The sequence below is a fragment of the Podarcis muralis genome, chromosome 9, assembly GCF_964188315.1.
Source record: "Podarcis muralis chromosome 9, rPodMur119.hap1.1, whole genome shotgun sequence".
Lineage (NCBI taxonomy): Eukaryota > Metazoa > Chordata > Lepidosauria > Squamata > Lacertidae > Podarcis > Podarcis muralis.
This window is the reverse complement of record NC_135663.1, coordinates 59,049,553-59,065,909: the sequence shown is the minus strand read 5'-3', so window position 1 is coordinate 59,065,909 and position 16,357 is coordinate 59,049,553.

Below are 16,357 nucleotides of genomic sequence, written 5' to 3'. Positions count from 1 at the left end.
TGATCACCAAACAAGAAGTCTCCTCACTGGTCCTCACAGGTAGAAGGCAGTCCCTGGATGTGCTTGTATAGGAGGCATGAGGAGACTGCGTTCCTCCAGATCCAGTACGGTTAATGATCAGGGTTGTTGGGAATTGTAGTCTGGAGATTATGGGTATTCCAAATTGCCCCCATCCAGCACTATCCCATGCAGCAATGTGTATGGTTGTTGAGGAGCAGAACTTACAAATTCTCTTTATTTTGAGTCACACCATTGGTCCATCTTGACACTGATGGCAGCAGTCCTTTTGGGTTTCAGGCAGTGTTTTCTCCCAGCCGTACCTGAAAATGCCAGAGATTGAGCCATGCAAGACAGATGCTTGACCTCTGAGCTGCAGCCTTGACTACCACTGCCAAAGCACACAGCAAGAGCCAGGCTGCACAGTGGAATTGCTGCCACTGACAGACCATGCCTACCTGGAAGGCTCTAGCAATCCTTGCAATATTCCGTTCCAGCTCATGTTGCTATTGGCTTGTGCTATTGCAGCTGAAATGTATGCCTCTTTGTCATTGCACGTATGTCTCTTGATATACTTACATCTCTTCCTTGGTGCACATGGGTGTTGTTATGTTCTGTACATCACACCAGGGGTGGAGCAAAGTGGGGGGGGGGAACCACCCCAGGTGTCATCCCTGAGGGGGGTGATTGTGGCGTTCGTACGGAGCCCCCGGTCGTCTCACAGACTATTGACCCATACACCATAATCCACTGCCACCAACCAGGTCCTCCCTGGTAAATCACTTAGTCTCAGTCGGTTTCTTAAGTTAACAATGAAGATTGTAGTTTATTGCAAACACAAATATTCGAAACGCTGTTACCCTTTTCCCTCTTAGTCTTGCTTTATTCTGTCTCTAACTCTTCTACCTCCCCTCACACAAGAACCAACTGCACTAACTGCCTCTCTATTTCCATCTGTCTGCCAACTGCTTTCCCAACCAACTAACTCAGTAACCAAACCTTAGGCTAAGCCCTTTTATAAACAGGTTTGCTCCGCCTCCGGCTTTCCTATTGGTCTACCTATTAACTCTTTCTCTTCCCCTGTACAAACATTTTCAAAAGAATGGGCAAACATCACATCAACATGTGACTCCTGCCTACCCCGAGCCGTAGTGGAAGGGGGGAGCTGCAGTGTTCCCCCTTCCCTCTTCGGTTTGACAGCCCTGCACTCCCAGGCTGCTGGAGGAGGCAGGCAGGGAGAGGACAGGAAGGAGCCAGCCGAGCAAACAAGTGGAGGAGGGAGGGAAGAGGAGGAGCAAAACCTCCCTCAATTCTAGATCCAAACCCTGGAGCCCCACCCCCAAAAAAGCTCAACAACTTTGGCCACAACAACAACTGGCAATGACAATGGGTAGATCACAGGCAGTCTTTTTATACTGCGAGTAGGTCACAGTCTCTTGGGAGTCCAACTAGATTTCAATGTGGGGGGGGGGGCGACAACAAATTTTCCGCACCGGGTACCACCTGACCTTGCTACGCCACTGCATCTGACTGCATGGGCCTCTGTTGTAACCCCTTAAGCCAGGCTTCCTCTACCTCAGCTCTCCAGATGTTTTTGACCTACAACTCCCATGATCCCTAGCTAGCAGAACCGGTGGTCAGGGATGATGGGAATTGTAGTCTCAAAACATCTGGAGGGCTGAGGCTGAGGAAGCCTGCCTTAAGCTGATGCAGTTTGCAGTCACTCAGTCTACACTGACTCACATGGATAAAAATGTCGACAGCAAGGAAAAGCATGCACAGTGCCCTGCGGAACTCAAACAGAATACTTCCCTGCTTAAAGTTAATCCTCCGAGGAAATCTTTGCGCTATCAGGGCCTAAATCCCCCCCCCCTTCCCTATGCAAAATTGGGTTGGGGGCGGGGGAGTGAGTAAAAAATGGTTAAGAGCTGTTTTGTTCCATATTCCTTGAAAGGTTGCTTCAAGGTGGCTTTCATTTTCTTGCTCTTTTCAGAGAGGAGATAAAACAGAGATATATTTTAATATGTGTTTCGTTCCTCTAAGAAATAATCAAATATCCAATTCACAGGCAGTTTGAGATGCTTTGGAGACTGGAACAAGGGAGGAAAACAACCAGGTTTGAGTTTCCTAATATAGCAGCTAACTGAACGGTGTGCTAGATCCAAGATTTCCCCTCAACCCCGATATTATGTAATAATAAATTCCAACAGCAGAAGCAGAAGCAACAAAAACAACTGTCCTCGAGGAGCAGTGCTAGTTTGGGCACAATAGTTCTGTGCATTTAACTATCCTTAACATTTGAGAGTGATGAATGTCCTAATTTTTATGTATACACAATGACATTTTGATCTCCTTTGATCAATATCAGGCAAGCAATTGAAGAAGCTGGCAAAATACAGATACAAGAGTTTTTCTTCAGTAGGATTTTCTTCAGATGAAATCAAGGGAGAGCAAAGCGGGCGACTCTAAACACATTATTGTACTATGGAGTGGTTTACAATGGATAGTTTTGTTTTTAAGGAATACCATGGTATGTCTTGGGGCAGGACCCCCATTCATTATTAAACGTTCCACCTTGAGTTGCCAAGGGAGAAAATAAGAGAATTTCTATTGAGAAAATTCTTACCTATGGAGATAATGCTTTCTGAGATATAGTAGTGAATTAAGCCCAGCTTTAATTTGCCACAGGCATCTGCAATTTGAGAAAAATTGATTTAATAAAAAAAAACACACAAACAAACATTGGGGTGGTCTCTCAGTAGGGAAAAAAATTGGCACAGCTGTATATAAACACCTAATCATTTGGAGCGCTTCTGTCACTTTCAATCATAGAATCATGGAATTTGGTGATAGAAGGGATCCAGAGGATCTGTCTAGTCCAGCCCCCTGCAATGTAGTCTTCACTGCATCCATAGCCCCAGTGCTCACATTGAACAGGATGGAAGAGGGGCAGGGATACTGTTTTGTTGTGTCACCTCCCAGGCTGGAGCATGAAGAAGCCCAGACTGGGCTCATTGCTACCATACGACAACAGCAGGGATGTCTCAGGATACAGTGAGTTCTGGCCTGACCCAGACTTATCCTGTCAGGTGCTGCTGCTGGTTGCTCGCGAGTAACCAGGCAGGACTCCGACCTGTCTTTTACAGATTTTATTGGTGCAAACTATACACAGTGCAGAAACACAAAGTTCATGTCCGTCTTAGTCACTTGCAGATTCCGGGAGTGGCCCCTTCCGATTTCTTCCCCAACATAAGAACTTAGACACCCCAAATCTCCTCCTCCCCTCCGTACGTTTCACCCCTCTGTGTAAACTGGGCAACGGAAATGGCATGTCTGTCTGCTGGCCAGCCGGGCTAGATGATGCGCTTGGGCTCCCAGTAGCATCTTCGAGCCCTCCCCTCGCTTGGCTGCCCCCTTTCCCTTCTGCTCCACTGGAGGTGTGGCTTTCCCCACCGCTGGACGAGGAGCTGCTCCTCAGCAGCATCAGAGGCTCTCTGTATCCCCCTGCCTCCCTCCCTTGTTCCAATGGCAGTCCCCTGGCATATCCTCTGACCTCTCTCCCCCTTAGTTGTTATGTATTTATGAACGTTGTGGGTGGGGAACCTGTGACCCACCCAAGGGTGATATCCCATTGTCCTCCATGATTGGTCATGCTGGCTGGTCCTGCTGGGAGTTGGAGTCTACCAACATTAGGAGGACTACAGTTCCCGGACTAGATTACCCTCATGGCACCTTCCAACTCTACAATTATTTGATTCCCCATTCCTATTTTAAATGTTTCTACCCCATTTTCCTAGGCAAACCACCTCCACACACCAATTGTCTATGCAGCCCAACCAACATAAAATACATTTTACAAACAATGTCATAGACTTCGTAAGCACAGTTTAGAATATACAGTGCCTCAGGTTAAGAACTTAATTCGTTCTGGAGGTCCGTTTTTAACCTGAAACTGTTCTTAACCTGATGCACCACTTTAGCTGCTGCTGCGCGATTTCTGTTCTCATCCTGAAGCAAAGTTCTTAACCCAAGGTACAATTTCTGGTTTAGCGGAGTCTGTAACCTGAAGCGTCTGTAACCCGAGGTACCACTGTATATAAAAATACTTGTGAACTACATATACAGTGGTACCTCGGGTTACATACGCTTCAGGTTACAGACTCCTCTAACCCAGAAATTGTACCTTGGGTTAAGAACTTTGCTTCAGGATGAGAACAGAAATTGTGTGGCGGCGGCGCGGCGGCAGCGGGAGGCCCCATTAGCTAAAGTGGTGCTTCAGGTTAAGAACAGTTTCAGGTTAAGTACGGACCTCCAGAACGAATTAAGTACTTAACCTGAGGTACCACTGTAAACAAAAACAAAAACCTTACAGCAACTGCATTATATCCCAGTTCAGACCAACAATGGGTAAAAAACAGAACACCAGCCGCCTCAGGATGGGGATGCTGGTGAATTGAGGTGCTCCTTTTCAATATGACGCAAAAAAACCCAAGCTCTGATTATTGTGTAACGATGTGCTGAGTCCTAAGTCAAGAAAGGTCAGCGTACTTTGAAACGCTAAGTGGTGCCCATCTATTTTTGGCTGAGAATTTGTCCTCGTCTGATTCATAGACTGCACTGGCTATTCTGGCAGAAATAATGAGTGTTTCTGGCACTTGCTAAATGTTAAGCATAGGTCAACGTCCTCCTTGAAAAGTGGTAACACTGACCTCAGCGGAATTGCCAATATAATATTGAATATAGATAAACAGACTGAAAATCGTTGCTTTCCTTTTATCCATCCCTCTGCCTGTCCTAGCAGAAACAGATATTTTTTTGTCTGTGTCAGATTGATTTATATGAAGCACTTGGAGCACAATAGCCATATTTATTTTGGCTGGGTAATACCTCCCGAAGAATGTCACTGTTAAATCTTGCAGGCTTTCTGTGCTAAGAAAAAAAGAAAACCTGACCTCAGAAGTGCTTGCCTTGTAAAACAGTGAGACAGCAGGCAAGTGTTAAATTTTTGAAAGATGGGCTTTATTAGTCACACAGCATTTATCCCTGTGCGTTTTAAATGAGAGATAATCTATATATATATATATATATATATATATATATATATATATATATCCAATTGAAAGAATTATGATATCCTCAGACTCTGTCATAGTAACCTTCCACAAGTCAGGAAAATGTCTGGCTAACTATAGGACAAATATCAAACCCTCCAAATGCCCCTATTTTCCAGGGACATCCCTGATTTAGAGAAGCCATCTCAATTTCTGATTTAATCCTGGAATGTCCCACTTTTCCTTAGGATGTCCCTATTTTCATTGGAGAAATGTTGGAAGATACTGAGTTATTGGACTCCTGAGCCATCTGAAGGCAATCCTATACAAGTTTTTTTTTTTAAATGCTTAATGTTTTATTATGTTTTTTATTTATGTTGGAAGCTGCCTAGAGTGGCTGGGGTAAAAATGTGTGGGGTTATAAATAGTAAAATTATGGTTATAGAATGGGACGTCCCTGTTTTCATTGGAGAAATGTTGGAGGGCATGGAACTGTCCATAAATATTTATCAGTGTGAATTGTACTAATTCAAGCTTGCTAGCAAACACTTTATGCAGTTATAAAGACGGTAGATGACTCAGAGCCTGGACTGGAACTAGCCTAATTTGAAATGATAATGTTTGGTAATGTTGGCCCATTGCAAAGCAGGAGCTCATTTTATGACACTTCCCAAGGAAACTGTTCCATAGTTTTCTTACATGTTGTAAAACAACTGGAAGAAAATGTATATTACAAACAAGCGACATGAAAACCAGAATGGAAGATACCACCTACATACGATCCACAATACTCCACTATCAAGTGGATAGAAAATTTTACTTCAGAAGAGAAAGCCTTCATGCGTCAATATTGGACTTTGCCAACCGTGGCCCAAATAGAAATCTTGGAAAGGCTAGAGTTATTGAGAAGCTGTTTAACAGGACTTAAACTGTGCAACACAGAAGAAGCAATGAGCTTGAAATTAAAATTAAAGGAATTTAAGTCACAAGTGATAAAGGAGATAAAAAATGGAAAGGGAGAACAAGTCATGGGGAAGTCGAACCCAGAGATGTGATGGATGGCCAGATCATTCCCCAAAATGACCCTGCAAAGCAATGGGTTATGGCAGAGATAAATCTGTTATCAAATAATAATGTACAAAGTACAGTAAGGAAAACTTACTCGTTCCTGCAACAGAAACAATTTCTAAGATGACAAATCCTGGGCTCTGGAGAGAAATGAGATACCTAGATGATGAGGAATTTGGATCAACACAAAAGGAAATTACTCTGGTGACCAATTTAGAAAGGAAAGGCCCAGTGATTATAAATGTGAGTACAAAATGTCCAATGACTGAAACCATTGAATATCCAGATACTACCTTGAGTAATGAAACTACACACACACACACACACACACACACACACACACACACACACACACACACATATATATATATATATATATATGCTTTCGTAGATTTTCACGGGTACAGGAATGCAGGTTTTGGTGTCCTCGGGTATCTTCCCGTGTAAAAGTTGGGGTGTCTAGGCGACGTTTCGACGAGGTCTCACTCGTCATCTTCAGGCTGGTGCTTTCGGCTTCTTGTTACTGGAACAGAGCAGGATCTCAGTGTTTGAGTTTCTATAAATACTGTTGAGGAGGTTCTGGGCAGAGAGGAAGTTCCCAGGCTAGTGTGCCTTTTCTTCTTTTGTTCCTTAATTGCTTGAGGGATATCTTGAGTGATTTCTTGAGTGATATCCTGAGTACCACTTAGGTGGGTCATTAGGTGTGGATTAGTTGCTAAAGCCTTTGTGTCTTGACCTCTTGAACTTTGTGAAGAGTTTTTCTGAGAAGATGGGTGTACTACATTTAGTTGTGCTCTGGCTTGGCTTCGTGTATAGGGGCGAGCTGTGGTTTTGTGGCCTGTGCCAGCCAGATCTGTGTAGGGATTGCAGGGGGGTGCAGCATCCGGAGGTGCCACCATGGTTTGGCTACTGGATGGTGTCTGTAATTTATCTGTGGAGAGGGTCTGGGTTTGGGTCTGGTGTGGTTGATTGGTGATGGCGTTCTGTGTGCCTCTGGATCTGGTGTCAGTTTTTGTGGGGAGGGCTAATTTCCAGATGTCTGGCAAGCGGGATGTGTCGTCACGCTTGTTCATGTTGTGAGGGTGTTTCTCTATCTCGATGGCTTCCATGATTATTCTCTTGTGGTGATGTTCCATGTTAGAGAGCAATTTGGAATCTGCAAAATTAATTTCGTGTCCTGTTTCTTTCATGTGTTGGAAGAGAGAGGAAGTTTTTTCTTCTTTTTTGACGGCATTCTTGTGTTCTGCGATACGTGCATTTATTCGTCTGTTTGTTTGTCCAATGTACGTGGCTGGGCAGACTTTGCAGGGTATTTCATAGACCCCTTGGTTTTCCAACTGGATTTTATCCTTGGGGTTTCTGAGGATATTGGCTATTTTTTGGTTGGCGCAAAAGGCTGTTTTGATATTGTGTTTATGGAGGATTTTGCTAATTTTATCTGTAGTGCCCTTGATATAAGGAAGGAGGGCCATGCCATTGTTTTCTTCTGTGTCTTGGTTTTTGGGGGGTGTTTCTTTTTGGATTAGCTTCGTAACCCTGTTTTGCTGGTATCCATTGGCAATTAACACATTTGAGAGATTCTGTAACTCAGTTGTCAAGTGGTCTTTGTCAGCCAGGCGTTTGGTTCTGGAGATGAGAGTCTTGGCTACGGAGTTTATTTGTGCAGGGTGGTGGTGTGATTGTGCATGTAAGTAGCGGTTGGTGTGTGTTTTTTTCCGGTAGATAGTGTGTCCTAGGGAGCCATCAGGTTTTTTGTAGATTAGGACGTCAAGAAAGGGAAGTTGGTTGTTGGCTTCTATTTCCATAGTGAATTGTATTTTGGGGTGTAGGCTGTTGAGATGTGTGAGGAAGCTGTCCAGTTTTTCCTTCCCGTGTGGCCAAATTACAAAGGTGTCGTCAACATATCTGAGCCAAAGTTTGGGTTTGTGTTCTGACTTGTCTAAAGCATTGGTTTCAAAGTGTTCCATGTACAGGTTTGCGATGACCGGTGAGAGGGGTGATCCCATAGGTGCTCCTTCTATCTGTTTGTATCTTTGTCCATTGTGGATGAAGTACGTGTTGGTTAGGCAGTGGTTGGTCAGGTCCAAGATGTATTCGGGGGGATTGTATTTGTTTTGAATGGCTGTCAAGGCTTCATTAATGGGCACTTGTGTGAAGAGAGATACAACATCGAAGCTCACAAGTAGGTCATTGGGATGTAGGTTTTGCTTCTTTATTGTTTCTATGAACTGGAAGGAGTTTGGAACGTGTGAAGAGATGGATTCTGCATAGGGCTGGAGTTGCTTGGCGAGAAATTTAGCGAGATTTTGTAGAGGTGAGCCTATGGAGCACATAACACATGAAAGAAACAGGACACGAAATTAATTTTGCAGATTCCAAATTGCTCTCTAACATGGAACATCACCACAAGAGAATAATCATGGAAGCCATCGAGATAGAGAAACACCCTCACAACATGAACAAGCGTGACGACACATCCCGCTTGCCAGACATCTGGAAATTAGCCCTCCCCACAAAAACTGACACCAGATCCAGAGGCACACAGAACGCCATCACCAATCAACCACACCAGACCCAAACCCAGACCCTCTCCACAGATAAATTACAGACACCATCCAGTAGCCAAACCATGGTGGCACCTCCGGATGCTGCACCCCCCTGCAATCCCTACACAGATCTGGCTGGCACAGGCCACAAAACCACAGCTCGCCCCTATACACGAAGCCAAGCCAGAGCACAACTAAATGTAGTACACCCATCTTCTCAGAAAAACTCTTCACAAAGTTCAAGAGGTCAAGACACAAAGGCTTTAGCAACTAATCCACACCTAATGACCCACCTAAGTGGTACTCAGGATATCACTCAAGAAATCACTCAAGATATCCCTCAAGCAATTAAGGAACAAAAGAAGAAAAGGCACACTAGCCTGGGAACTTCCTCTCTGCCCAGAACCTCCTCAACAGTATTTATAGAAACTCAAACACTGAGATCCTGCTCTGTTCCAGTAACAAGAAGCCGAAAGCACCAGCCTGAAGATGACGAGTGAGACCTCGTCGAAACGTCGCCTAGACACCCCAACTTTTACACGGGAAGATACCCGAGGACACCAAAACCTGCATATATATATATATATATATATATATATATAGCTGCAACAAAGATGGGCAAACCTTAAAAATACATTGCCTTGGGACTGACAAGGATTAAATTGTCGCAAATCTAAAGCTAAATTAAAACACCTGGAAGTTTGTGATGATTACATCCTTCCTGCTGCTAAACAGCTAAGAATTGAAGACTTTTACCCACCACAGACGTCTGTTTCCAACTGCTTTGCGATTCTAGCAGAAAGGGACAAAGGTGACCCTCCAGAAACTACCATAAAGTTTGCCCAGAAGGACACTGCTCCCTGGGCAGGTAAACCAGATGATCCAGGCCTGGGTATAAACATGCCATTGGAAAACAAGATCCTGGAAGAAGATCTCAAAGGACCTTCACAGACCTTTTCTGAGCAGGGGCAGCAGAGAATTATAGCAAAACATGACCTGCTAAAGGAAAGCCTACCCACGAGTAAAGAAAAATCTCCAAACCCTCTGAAGCCATCTACGAATCGACCAATCTGTGACTCAGATATTAAATGGAACAGCTCAGCAGTGCCCTTTCAAACTGATAGCAGCATCTTTCGCAAATCTAAAGATAATACACCTAATTTTCCACCCCCAATAATTGAGGGAAACTAGTGAGAGCAATGGTACAAAGTTTGTATTCCTTGAAAACTAAGAATCCCCACAGCTGAACTGTAAAATGCAAACCCCACTGATAGGCCTAAATTCAGAGGATATGGAACTTACCTCAACCTTCCCTAGTGCCCCTCAAATAAATGACTATGTCCGTCAGGACAGTTAAAGACCTTTGGATCAAACTATAGACCCTGATTGTCAATCAGCAGGTGCCCCTACTGGGATTCTTCGCCTCATCTTCTGGGACACTGCTGGATGGGGCAGTGACCAGACTTCATAGAACATCTTAAAAGCTTGGATTGTATGTTACTTCAAGAAACCTGGTTAGTGACTGAGGTAAGCATTGCCATGTTCTCGTCATATAACTTAGCCACTACAACCTGAAGCCTTTGAGCGCTGAAGAGATGTGGTTCATGAGGAACGTGGTGGATGGTTGTAGGTTTAGCAGCCACCTTCTGCAAAGAAAATTCCCGAGAGAATTGCTCACTTTTCAAAAGGCAGTTTCACATATGCCTGAAGAAGGGTGTTTCCTGAGCTGTTCAGCATCTGATACCTGGCATCTCTTGTTGGGGAGATTTGGCCTTGGGTGGAGCACAAGCATTGAAGCCTGAAGAGCAAGAGGTTGCAATGTTGTCGCCGTAAGATGGGCTGCTGAGTTCCGACTGCTGGAAACGAAGTGGTAGGAACAGGAGACAAATGCACACATCTTTGTACAGTACTAAGAAATTGTATGCTCAGATCCAACAACAACAACAACTTATCCGCTCCTAGACAATTCTCCAAAGGCTGCCACAAAGCTGGCATATTGGTCTTAATCTTAATCCGGTCTGCCATTCAAAACAAGTCCTCTTGGCACTTATCTTCCATTAGTCCAAGCTTACCTAATAACTATGAATAAGCAATGGGTAATTTTGGTAAATGTCTACCTCCCTCCCTCAGAAGATGGGATGATTCTAACTGCTAATTGGGACAAGTTGTCAGATGTTATGTTCTCTCTATCCCCCAAAAATCTATCTGCTCAATTTACAGTCATACCTTGAGTTGAATGTGCTTTGGGTTGTGGGCATAGCAACCCGGAAGTAACGTCACGCGCATGCGCGGAATGGTGAAACGCGACCCACAGATGCGCCATCACGTCTTGCGTTCCATTTGGGATGTGAATGGGGCTCCAGAACGGATCCCATTCGCATCCCGAGGTACCACTGTATTATTATCAATGATTTTAACGCATGAATTGACTTTGAAGGAATAGATATAATACAGGGGTCAGCAAACTTTTCCAGCGGGGGCTGGTCCACTGTCCCTCAGACCTTGTGGGGGGGGTGGACTATATTTTGGAGGGAAAAAATGAAACAATTCCTGTGCCCCACAAATAACCCAGAGATGCATTTTAAATAAAAGGACGCATTCTACTCATGTAAAAACACTGATTCCCAGACCGTCCGTGGGCCGGATTTAGAAGGCGATTGAGCTGGATCCAGCCCCCGGGCCTTAGTTTGCCTACCCATGATATAATACATACCCCACTGTCTGTTCCCCATTCCTCTAAGGATAGATTAACTAACAGAGTGGGGTTAAAATTTATGGAATTTTGTATTGCCCAAAATGTAGTAATGGTGACAATGAGTTTACTTTTATCTCATTAAGGGGTCATAGTGTAGTTGATTATTGTATCTGTTCTCTAAATCTACATTCTGATGTTAACTTCTACCTACTACTAGGTAAAGGTAAAGGTACCCCTGCCCGTACGGGCCAGTCTTGCCAGACTCTAGGGTTGTGTGCTCATCTCACTCTATAGGCCGGGAGCCAGCGCTGTCCGCAGACACTTCCGGGTCACGTGGCCAGCGTGACAAGCTGCATCTGGCGAGCCAGCGCAGCACACGGAAACACCGTTTACCTTCCCGCTAGTAAGTGGTCCCTATTTATCTACTTTCACCCCGGGGGTGCTTTCGAACTGCTAGGTTGGCAGGCGCTGGGACCGAGCAGCGGGAGCGCACCCCGCCACGGGGATTCAAACCGCCGACCTGACGATCGGCAAGTCCTTAGATGCTGAGATTTTACCCACAGCGCCACCTGCGTCCCTACTCTACCTACTACTATTGCCTCCCAAACCTGGGTGGACTACAATTTTAAAATATTCAATGCCTCACCCTGCTTTCTTCCATATGCTGATGAGCCTGTCCTCTATAATAAACCAAACTGGCCCCCAGTGAGCTCAGATGAAATTATGGAACTTATTGCAAAACTAAAACCCGGTGAGGCCCCTGGCTCTGATGGGATTTCTGCTGAGATTCTGAAAAAGTATGCAGATCAGTGGGCATCACCACTTGCTAACCTTTTTCACTCTTATGGACCAATATGGAATTATACCAAAATCGATCGTGGTTAACTTCTGTAATTATCCCAATTTATTAAAAAGGTGATCCTGAGCAGGCGTGTAATTATCACCCTATTAGTCTCCTGTCCACTATAAGTAAACTCTACTCTAAACATTTAGAGTGCTATCTGTTGGATTGGATTAAAATGAATCCAATTATTGGCCCTGAACAGATCGGATTTACAAAAGAGAAATCAACTATTGATCACTGTCTCTCACTTGCCTTTCTAGCAGATAAATATATGAAATCTGAAAGGGGAAAGTTATATGTGGCCTTTATTGATCTGAAAAGTGCTTTTGACTTGATATCCAGAGGTCTATTATGGGAGAAACTGAATGCTATTGGGCTAGAACCCTGATGACTTTTCTTGATAAAAAAGCTGCAGATGAACACTATGTGTCAGGTGAAGATCTCCCTGGACGGCCACTTATCACCTAGGTTTACAACTACTAAAGGAGTCAAACAAGGCTGTATTCTTGCCCTACACCCATTTAATCGATTTTTGAATGATATGAAACATCTACTCATTGTGAATGGCAATCCTCCTAGGTTAGGATCTAAGGCAGTTCCTATACTTTTATATGCAGATGACACTGTTCTCTTCTCTTGCACAAGAGTTGGGCTCCAAAGGTATCTAAAAGCATTCTTTCATTACTGTCAAGGAATCACCTAGCGCTTAATTATAAAAAATCCAAGATCTTGGTATTTTCAAAGAGTTAGCATCCATCTAAATGGTGTGTTGGAGATCAAGAAATCGAACAGGTTGAAAGCTTTAAATACTTAGGGACCACCATTTATTGCAATCTAAAATAGGTGATCTATCATAACAAGATAATCAACTTAGCTCAATGCTTTGCAGCACAAATTAAACGATTCTACTTTCTTCATGGTAATCAGAATGTGCCTGCAGCAGATAGGGCCTATAGTGCAAAAAACTGTTCTGAAACTCATTTATGGGATTCCCTTATGGATAACATAACAACAAAGTCGAGGGCATACAGGTATCCTTCTTCCGACAAATCCTAGGAGCTCCAAAATGTATCTCCTATCTGGCTATATGTGCAGAGTTAGGCCAGTATCTCCTAGAATCTAGGGGCTGGATTATGACTTTCAAATACTGGCTAAAAAATCATTATAATACAGACCCGAAAACTTTACTAACTTATTTACTGAGATATACAGTGGTACCTGAGATGAAGAACTTAATTTGTTTTGGAGGTCCGTTCTTAACCTGAAACTGTTCTTAACCTGAGGTACCATTTTAGCTAATGGGGCCTCCCACTGCCGCCGCCGCGCGATTTCTGTTCTCATCCTGAAGTAAAGTTCTTAACCCAAGGTACTATTTCTGGGTTAGCGGAGTCTGTAACCTGAAGCATCTGTAACCTGAAGCGTCTGTAACCCGAGGTACCACTGTACACATAATTCTACATGGGTTTTTTTTTTTTTTTATTTTATTTTATTCCAGCATCTAAAAACACAAATACATTGTCAATGAAAAACAAGACAAAAAAACAGAAAAACAAAACAAAAAGAGAAAAGAAAGAAGTAAGTATAAAGTACAAAAATCATTATACAATCTGTTACCTTATTTGACTTCCCACCACCACGACGTGACCTATATCTCAACAATATATACAGCAGTGTCTCTAACTAATCATCATTTTTTACCTCGCGGTTTTTATATTATGCCTACTGTGATTTTAGTATTTCCTAGTATCGTCTCCATGTATGAAAAGAATTTGTTCCAATCGTTAATAAATTTGGTGTTCTTCTGAAGCCTGATCTTCTGCGTCATTATTGCTAAATCAATATATTCAGTTAACTTGGTCTGCCAGTCCCTAATTGTTGGGATATTAGGCTTTTTCCAATTCTGCGCTAGCAGTATCCTAGCGGCTGCTGTTGCATACTGAAATAGGGTTTGGTCTTCCTTGTTAATCTCATTTCCCACCATTCCCAGGAGGAATGCCTCCGGTTTTTTAGGGAAGGTATATTTTAGAATCTTTTTTATTTCATCATAAACAGAGCCCCAGAACTTCTTCACTTCATCGCAGGACCACCACATATGGAAGAAGTCTCCCTCTTTCTTTTTGCATTTCCAACAGGTCTTATCTCCGGTTTTATACATTTTATCTAGTTTTTTTGGGGTGATGTACCAGCGGTACATCATCTTTTCCATGTTTTCTCGGAGTCCGACACACGCTGAAAATTTCATATCCTTTTTCCACAGTTTTTCCCATTTTTCATGCTCTAGGGGGTGTCCTAAGTCTATGGCCCATTTGATCATAACCTCTTTGACTTCCTCATCCATTGTGTCCCAATCTAATAGTTGGTTATACATTTTAGTTAGGAGTTTAGACTTCCCTTCTATTATTTCTAACTGGAACTTGGACTTGTTCTTACTCATACCGACTTTTTTATGCTCATTCCATAAAGAGTTAATTTGGTGGAATTGTAGCCACCCCGTTAATTTATCTTTTAGCTCTTCGTAGGATCTAATTTCCCATCCTTTCTCAGATCTTTCCAAAAGGTCAGCATAAGTCCACCTTTTACCTTCCATGTTTGGTTTCTTGATTACTAGGATGTCAATGGGTGACAGCCACCATGGGGTGTCTTTTTCTATCAAGTTCTTACATCTATTCCACACCTCCAGCAACGCCCCTCTTATTATGTGGTTAGCGAAGCCTTTATGCACTCTCCCCTTGTCATGCCATAGGTATGCATGCCACCCAAACCTAGCATCAAAGCCTTCCAGGTCCAGTAGGTCGGTGTTATCCAAAACTATCCACTCCTTGACCCAACATAGGCACGAGGCCTCATAGTATAGTTGCAGGTTCGGGACCGCAAAACCTCCTCTCTCTCTTCTGTCAGTGAGCAATTTATATTTAATTCTGGCCCTTTTACCCTGCCAAATAAATCTGGATAAGGTCCTCTGCCAGTCCTTAAACATTGTTGTGCCCCTGATTACTGGAATGTTTTGGAATAAGAATATCATTCTTGGGAGGATGTTCATTTTGATGGCGGCCATTCTCCCCTCCCATGAGAGGTGTAGTCTACTCCAGCTGTCTAGGTCTCTTTTGCATTCCCTCCAAGTTTTGTTATAATTATCCTCCACCAAGTTTATATTTTTTGTTGAGACCCAAATACCCAAGTACTTAACCTTTTTTACCGTCTTTATCCCAGATTCCGACTCGATTTTATTTTGGGATTGTTCATCTAGGTTCTTAATCAACATCTTTGTTTTAGTTTTGTTTAGTTTAAACCCAGATAACTTTCCAAATTCCTCCATTAAGTCCATAATTGTATTTATCCTTTCTAGAGGTTCTTCTATTGATATCACTAGATCGTCGGCATAGGCCTTCACTTTATATTCTTTTTTACCTATCTTAATCCCTTTTACCTCCGATGATTCTCTGATCTTATTCAATATAACTTCCAGGACCATAATAAATAACAGGGGTGATAATGGACACCCCTGCCTTGTACCTTTTGTGATCATAAATGAGTTTGTCAGGTTACTGTTGATGATAAGTTTAGCTCTTTGGTTTGAATAAATCTCTCTAATACCTTCTAAAAATGGCCCTCTTATTCCTATCCTCTCCATACATTTAATAAGAAATTGCCATGATACATTATCAAAGGCCTTTTCGGCGTCTATGAAAATTAGGGCAGCAGGGATATCGATCCTATGATCCAGGTATTCAATTATGTTGACTACGTGTCTTACGTTATCCCTTATCTGCCTACCAGGCAGGAATCCGGCTTGGTCTTTATGTATCACTCTATTCAAGTATTTCTTTAGTCTATTCGCCATTATCCCTGCGAAGATCTTATAATCGTTGTTAAGTAAGGATATTGGTCTATAATTTTTTATATTAAGTATATCTGAGTCTACCTTGGGTATTAATGTGATATGCGCCTCTCTCCAAGAATCGGGTATTTCTCCTCCTTGGAGGATATTGTTAATTACGGTACATAGTACCGGAGTCAAAAGTTCCTCTAGGATTTTGTAATATTTTTGAGAGAGGCCATCTGGGCCAGGAGCCTTGCCAGGTTTTAGTTTCCTGATTGCATTCCTGACCTCATCTACAGTTATTGGTTCATTTAGGGATGCTTTTTCCTCGTCTGA